This window comes from Odontomachus brunneus, unplaced genomic scaffold, assembly GCF_010583005.1.
Source record: "Odontomachus brunneus isolate Ranch 3 - 2012 unplaced genomic scaffold, Obru_v1 Obru_scaffold_114, whole genome shotgun sequence".
Lineage (NCBI taxonomy): Eukaryota > Metazoa > Arthropoda > Insecta > Hymenoptera > Formicidae > Odontomachus > Odontomachus brunneus.
This window is the reverse complement of record NW_022639564.1, coordinates 1052347-1060774: the sequence shown is the minus strand read 5'-3', so window position 1 is coordinate 1060774 and position 8428 is coordinate 1052347. Positions and strand designations below refer to the sequence as shown.

At 40.3% G+C, this 8428-nt stretch overlaps 1 protein-coding gene across 2 annotated transcripts in view; it reads right to left on the bottom strand.

Annotated features, from left to right (window-relative positions):
* LOC116849395 overlaps positions 1-8428 on the bottom strand; it is a 44684-nt gene continuing 36256 nt past the window's right edge. Inside the window, exons 3-5 of one of the 2 annotated variants that reach the window (XR_004379127.1) lie at positions 1446-1646; positions 782-1153; positions 1-41 (exon numbers count right to left, since the gene is read on the bottom strand). The gene's annotated coding sequence lies outside the window, so the exon portion shown is untranslated. Of the gene's footprint in view, positions 42-443; positions 1154-1445; positions 1647-8428 lie in introns of those variants that run through there. The other variant, XR_004379126.1, reaches the window with a different exon arrangement.

Genomic DNA, 8428 nt, shown 5'->3' with positions numbered 1-8428 from the left:
TCATCCATCCATGTCCTGACTCCGTTAAAGTGTTGCTTAACCTGAGGATTGAGCGACACGCGGCGATTTTCAATGATTGCAACGATATTTTTGTGATTTATGCTTATATAATATATCCTTATAGTGTTCACAGTATAACATACCTTATAGTAAACACCAAATAATAGTCATATAACATATATAAGATTGCCAAATAAATTATTTTTTAAATTCGTATAGTGTGTTTGTTACTGACAAATTGTTGTAAATATGAAAATTACTTATCGTTCACACTTTGTCGGCAAAAACATGTAATTTAGAAACTTCAACAATTGAAAGCAAATATAAGCAAATTGATTAAGAAGGTTCCATTTCTGTTGTTGTTGTCACGTTGCCATCAAAATGCTATTGACGCAAAGACAAGTCATCAATTCTTGTCATGTTGCCATCATGTTTTTTGCAACCTTCCGTACTATTGTTGCTGATTGTTTGTTCTTAAAATTTCATCAACTGATTACATGTATTACTACTCATGTTGTTGAATTTGATAGCACATCGCTTACGATGATGGCAACCAAATATCAACTATTCAGCAAAACATGCAGTGCACTCGTTTGCTTGATATGCTAAATCACGTTTGGTTATCTGGGTAGTATCCCCTGTCGCAAATCTACTAATAGAGTGTGATGACTCAAGAAATCTGCACCGAGTATGGCGTGTTTTACCTCAGCGATAATAAAACGCCACGTGTATGGTCGGCGCAATCCCAAATCTAGAGTATATAATTTTTTTCTATACGTACGAATCACCGTGCCATTCGTTGCATACAGCGCGAAATCGTTCGGCACTAGCTTCCCTGGTACGCATCTCTTTGGTATGACGGACGTGTCTACTCCTGTATCGACCAGAAAACGTATTCCTGTTTGATGATCCGTAACCATCAATCGGCGACTGACTCTATCGCCAGCGGTGGTCGCCTGTATATCCACTGGCGATTCTAGTTTCCCTGTGTCGAATTAGCTTGGCGCCAGGCACATGATGACGACATCGGTTTGTTCTCTCACCAAAACGATGATGGTAGTGGCACAACCATCCACTTCTCTCTTGAGTTCTTGATCGGCTACCTCTACTGCGTGGACGTTCTCTCCCGGAGGCTCTAGCGCGTCCTTTGTTCCTGCAGATTTCAATAGTTAAAGCTTCGATCATTGACCGCAGTTGACTTACTTACGCTGTCAGCGTCATATTTAAGATCATCTTAAGTACTGTCTTAAGATGTCATGAACCAATCACAGAGCCATATTCGCATCTTAAGACATTACTTAAGACGGTCTTGAAATAAGATTCGATGAACTATGAATACCGCCCTTAGTCTCGTCGCTTGTCATTCGTCGTGAAATACTGAGCGCGGTCTCAACCTTCGCGAACCATAGACTCGGATTCTCGCGCCAAAAGGGAGATAGTCTCACCATCGCCGCTACTCCGATTTCCGTATTTCCGCTCTGCATATCGGCTCGAAACGAGGCGTCGTTTTCACCAAGCCTCGGTACCGCTGGCGGCGAACGATCTGCCGGCATTCTTTTTCCCGATCACGTCGGGGTCACCAGTTACTCCGTGTGGCGCATGCGGAATCTCGGGAGATGAGGGAGATTCACGAACTCGTATTTTTGCTATATATAAAAATACAAAATATATTTTCTCGCGGATTATGTCATAGAAAGTAGGTTAGCCGACTCGACTAGACTATTGCCCGTATTCATAGTCAGGCTTTATATTTAAGGCTTCCTTAAATTCATCTTCAGATACTTTGTAGTCAATAAAATGATCCGTAGAGCAACTGTAGATGAATTTAAGAAGGCCTTAAATATAAGGCCTGACTATGAATACGGGCATATATCCCAGTCTTCTCCCTTCTTCTTCCTTGTCCGTATCGTTCATTGATTGACCGACTATCTCCTTTTCGGTGGCATTGCAGTTGATTGGTCGGTCACGCGTTAGTATCTCTAGATGACGCCATACAACTTAGCCAATCTTGACGCCGAAGTTCACGCCCTCCGTCTTCGGCTCTATCTATTTATTCATACTCTCTCTTCTTCATATCGCTTTTTGTGTTCGAGGTATTATGTAGGATTTACACTACGTCCGATGTCCGACGTACGACATCCGATATCCAATAAAAGAATAGCTTTCCAATAGAGAATTGAATCCTCTATTAAAAAGCTGTTCTCCTATTGGACATCGGGCGTCATATGTCGGACATTGGACGTGGTGTGAATCCTGCATTAGCCATTAAGTTAATTGTCGGATATAAAAAAGCTGTCTTCCTTTTGAGCGCTCACGCGCTTTAAGCGCTTATAAGCGTCACTCTATCTTTCTTCCGCATCTAATGAGCGATAAAGATGGAATGACACTTAGAGCGCGTGAGCGCCCAAAAGGAATGCAGCCAAAGTGTGTTTATATAGGGAGTAACAAGCGACACGTATACGTTTGGCTCCTGCACACAGGACGCGGTAATGTTTGCCGCACGGCGGAAATCCGCGCGACAGCCAATCAATATGTTGTTTTTCCGTAAGAGCTAGAAGGTTATTACGGAAAGTAGCATATTGATTGGCTGTCGCGCGAACTTCCGCCGCGTGGCAAGCATTAACGTATTCTGGGATGTGTTCAGATTTCCTACCCAGGTGCATTCTATTACTAGAAACACTATAGTATATGTTACATATACTATAGCACTTTTAGTATTAGAATGCACCCGGGTAGGGAATCTGAACGCAGCCCTGTGTGCAGGAGCCATTACTCTGTCTCGAAATCAGCTGTTTACTCATTGTTGCTAAAAGGTAAGCCATTTCTTTTATACACAGAGCCTATCCCACCGCTTCTTGTACGCTCATTCGTTCATACATTTTAATTAATTACGGAATAAATATTGAGAAAATTTCAAAATGGGGTAATTATCGAGTTTAGTGACTTTACCTCCGATTTCGATGAAAGTAGGCTCAATCGACATGTTTTTGCACGAGAAACAACTTTTTCCTCCGACAAAATTGTCGCTCTTTACTGCAAAGTGAGATATTAAGAGACAAATTTGAGGGCGCGTTAGGTTAGAAAATCTGTTATACCGTCTATCTGTAGCTATGTAACTGAGGGGCTTCGCCCCCCCCCCCAGATCCCCCGCACCGCGGCGAGGTAGGCCATGGTCTCTTGTGCTTAAGCTAAAGAGTGAATTTCTCACAAAAGATTGTGGCCCCCAACCCTCCGCGGTGCGGAGGGTCTGGGAGGCGAAGCCCCTCAGTTACATAGCTACAGATAGACGGTATGACAGATTTTCTAACCTAACGCGCTCTCAACTTTGTCTATTAATATTTCGCTTCGCAATAGAGAGCGACAATTTTGTCAGAGGAAAAAGTTGTTTCTCGTGCAAAAACGCAACGATTGAGCCTACTTTCATCGAAATCGGAGGTGAGGTCACTAAACTCGATAATTACCCAAAATAGTATATAACTTTTATGATTAGTTTTATGACACGCTCTTCCCGTACACGGCGATTGCTCGATCAGTTACCGGACACCCTGTTCAGTTGCAAAGTTCCTCTTCGTATCGAAGATGTTGAAGAGGAAGGAGTCTCAGATACAAAGAGTAGAGAAGAAGATTAGGAAGTACGGGAAAAGCCTGGATTTGGCTAACTTGGTACAAAAAAAGAGAATTTACCAGAAAACTTCGTTCTGGAGGAGGATGAAGTGAGCATTCAGAATTCGACTTCGGATGAATCAAGTAAGAGGTTTAGATTATCTTAACTGAGTGACTCGGGCAGCGGATGAGAAATACATGAGTATAAACGTGTAGATAAAGTCCGACTATACCATTTCTTAGTGATAAGCTCACATATTGAGGTGAGACAGATCATATAGTCTGACTATTAGTCTCACTAGGATTATTTGACGTCGTCAACTTGAGTTGGGTAACAAATAACTTAGATCATATATGTTTCCAGGGTCACTCAAGCTGAGCTTAATAGCTGATCAGGAAAATGTATCGGTGGTAAAAGGCTCGGAGGAGAATGAGTCTCGACAGTAGGAAAACAAGCTTCTGTTTCAGGTGATGACCCGAATGAAGAATTTTTAAAGAAATTAGGTCAAGACGGCAAGAATGAAGAAAGAGAGGTAAAACTTCATTCTCAAGTAGCAGCGATTTGGTCAAAGATCCTAAATGAGGGCTTGATTAAAGAAGTGAAGGAATTATTGGATAAATATCCTAGAAAAGGTAATCTTCAATTCAAAGTACCCCTGTTCAAACCGGAAGTTGAGGTTGTATTAAATGAGACAGCAAAGAGAAGAGATTCCTAGGTTTTGACCAATCGTTATGTGGCGCAATGATGTTAGCCTTAGGGTCACTTATATCAGAGATTATACTGGGCAAAGAGAATATGTTGGACTGGATGGAGATTGTCCAGCGCCTAAACGATGCAGGCAGACTTCAATGTGAACTGATGTATCAATTTTCAAGAGCGAGAAGAGTATTTATATATCCGGGGTTCAAGAAAGAGGATTCAATAAATTAGGATTTCAATGTTTTTATTTCTTTATTTTATTTTATTTACTTTTAGAATTGACAATCACAATATACTTTAACGTTTTTTTGTGTTTTAGATACTTTTATATTTAGTATTAGTATTTCAATCACAAAATTAGATTTTATATATAATACTTTCTCTGTGTGTTTAGCAACTGTAATTACGTATAGTTGTATATACTTTTACAAACTTATATTTCTTTCTTGCATAATAAATTAAGCATAAAGCCTGAACTTTTAGAAAAGGTTCATCTTGCTACTCGACAAAAAAAGTTCTCGTCACTGAAGAGAACATACTGGAAAAAAATTGGATCTTCTCTTATCATTCGTAATGCCCAACGACAAAATTGTCTTCTTAGCCTCATATCATTTTCACTTACATCTTGGATTAAAGTGATGTGATGGGAATGGAATTTATGTCTTTGTAAAATCCTCCACACAGTGACATAAGGAATTCCTAAATTACGTTGCAGTTCTCTAGTCAAAATATGAGGATTCAAGTTTATCATTGCTAGCACTGTTAATACATGCGGATCATTAACGTTATCTTCACTAGGTAACGTTCGAGTCCTAGCAAAACCGCGCTTTCGATATTTTTCTCTCTCTGGAAAAAGATACGCAGATCTTGAACGCACGGCGCCATCTAGTACGCCCTCCTCCTTCTATGGTCCATGTTCTTAACCACGCAATTATGCGCTTAGCACGGACACGAATCGTCAGAAAATGGGCGTAGAATGGGCACGCAACAAATCGACACTTTATCGGCAGCGTCTGAAAATGAGCGTAGAGAACGTAGTTCCACCTAAAAAAGGGTGCAGATGGCGTATCGAACAGCGTAAAAATCGGTGTCGGCCAGAACCATAGACTTATTATAAATAAGCTGCGTGTCCTCAATATTTCTTATAGCTGAACGCGTCACAGAAAAAGATAGCATGCTTTGGATCAACATTCTATCTTTTTCTAACGACGCATAGTGGGGATAAGAAGAAGAACGTATTAGAATAATTATCGATATATTGTGATAATAAAATGTTTTATAAACATTTAACAGTTGTGTATAAAGTATTTTATGTGTGTAATAAAGGTTCGACGCTTCGAGGGAAACATACTGTAGAACCAATGTAAACCCTCACTCTAAACTTAAGGAGAGACTGAAGTGTTCCGGGTGGGACCCGATTGACAACGATACGATTGGACATAGATTGTAATGATTGGTTCGTCCTGGTAATTCACTAGATAATTCTTTTCATCGGTTAGTTGTGTCCAATCGTACCGTGGTCAATTGAGACGCTCCCGAGTGTTCTCATCACGTGTCATTAGAAAAACATAGAATGGTGATCCAAAGCATGTTACCTCTTTCTATTCTGTGATGCCTACTTAGCCTAGTATGCAGTCTATATATACTAAGTCTATGGCCAGAACGTATCGTGTGGCCGCTCTCAGGTTTCTCTTTGATATAACCATAGACATAATATATCTAGACCGAGCGTTGAGGAGTGCGGGTAAGAGGCACGTAGGAAGGATACATTGCGTTTTGAGATCCTGCGTTCTCTCTCATTCGCGCATCTCTGGAACACAACCTTCCTTACGTATACGCTTAGGGCCCTCACACATGAAATGACATAACTGCATGTACATAGCATAAGACTGTATGGACCAATAAGCATCGAGTATTGAGTATCAAGCATTAATATGGCAGCTAAATAAAAATAAAATGCATAGAGAAGAATAAGGTGAAAAATATAAGAGGATCTTCTTATATTTTTCACCTTATTCTTCTCTATGCACTTTATTTTTATTTATTCGTGTTATTTTTATTTATTTACTTATTTTTTAATTTTAATTAAATGTCTCTGTGTACTTTCGTTCTACACTGTTTATTACTTTATATATATGTACACACGTATATGTCAAAAGACTCCGCGAACTCATTCAAGACTTCAATATGTGGCTGGGAGCACCTAACTTTAGTGTCCCTACGCCATTGCTTATCCGCGAACACATGGAGGTTTACAACTTCAATAGTGTTGCCAATTCACAGATTTAATGTTCTGCTACCCAGGGGTTTTCTTTGGTACCAACATATTCCCCATCTAGTTTTCGGCATAATGTCGCGTAACCTTTCATGTATGAGGGCCCTTATATACGCGCGAATGAGAAAGAACGCAGGGTCTCAAAATGCAATGCATCCTTTTCTACGTACTCTTACTCCCACTCCTTAAATGAAGGGAAACGCTCTATCTAGATATATTATGTCTATGGATATAACTTTTCTCGGAATGACGAAAAGTTAAAAGTTTCACGCGAATTGTTACGAGCTTCATTGATCAGCCCACTCTTAATATGTTTAAAGAATTCTGGATTGTCTTTGAGGTGAAACGTGAGCTAAGCAGATTTTCTTTGCGTAAAACTGTAGGCGGTAATTATTCAGTCAAAGGTCCTTACTTCCAATTTCGATAAAAGTAGGCTCAATCGATGCGTTTTTACACGAGAAATAACTTTTTATCTGTCAAAATCGTCGCTCTGCACCGAGTAGCGAGATATTAGCCGACAAAGTTGACGGCGCGTTAGATTAGGAAATCTGTCACATTGGCGATTTGCAGCGACATGTACAGGGTGTTGCAATAACATACAACTCATTATGACGGGTTGTCTATACGTGAGGCGCGCGCGTCCAGACGGTAACGCAGAGATTGCTGGTCTAGTTATTCACCTATCCTTTCAATGCGCGCGCGCGAAGTTGCAATATTTCTAATTATTAAGATTTCAACGGATCTGTCAGACCTGGCTCCGAATATATCGTAGTATTTTGGGAATAAGGCGTGTAGTGTAAAGGAATAACATACAAAAAAACAAGATACAAAAGAACAATACACAAAGAAGCGAAACATAAAGAAGCAAGTAGCCATATATGTGTAACTGTGTCTCGAATGTTTTATTGCACAAAACATTATATAAATGAGATCGTAGAGATAAAATATATTTGCTGTAATATTAATAATAATTATCACAAAATTCTTCAGTCGATTATTATTTGATTATATAAATATTTTTATAATATTGTCACATTCCCCCGCGAGGTTCTGCGACACGCATGACGGGAGCGGCTCCACCGTGCTGAGTTGTTTTCGTGGTCGAGCTACGTTTCCGTAAGCTAACCCTTATGGGGTGTTTTCGCACTGATTATCGGGATTGGTGTATGTGTGTGTGTGTGTGTGTGTGTGTGTAAAAGAGAGAGAGAGAGGAAATGGGAAGGGAAAAAAATAATGAAGATATATTATAAAATATAATCAATGAAGAAGTTTATTAGGAAAGCTATTCGAGATGGCAACGCTGTACAATGGAGACACGCTCGAGGTTGTACGCACGCTTAGCAAGACGCTGAATATATGTAGCGAGACTTACTTTTATGGCGATATGAAAACTAGTATTGACCACATAATCCGATACCTTGCGAGAACGGGGGAGGTACGCTAAGTATTCCCCTTTAGAAAGGGACCCGCGCTCACCGGTTCTTCTCCGCGTTTCTCGCAAAGTGCTGGTCAGCGGTTTTTCGGTAAGAACACTGACAAGTCTAGTCGCGGTTAGTGTTCTTCCGTTTTCGGTGTCCGGTGAGAGACGGATTATGCACATCCGTTCTCACGGGACTAAGACGCAAAGTTCATGGTGTTACAACATGCGCAATACATTAAGAAATTGGAAAGTCGCTGGGCTCCGCATTCGCACGGTGATAAGACACAGACATTAAATTTGACTCTGGAAATAATCTAATAATAATCTTATACGTGGGATGCTTAAAGTTATCTATTTCTTATTTCGCGTATGACTAATAGTTGATGATGTAATCACATTTGACGGAATAAGGCGCCGGAATAGAGGGGGG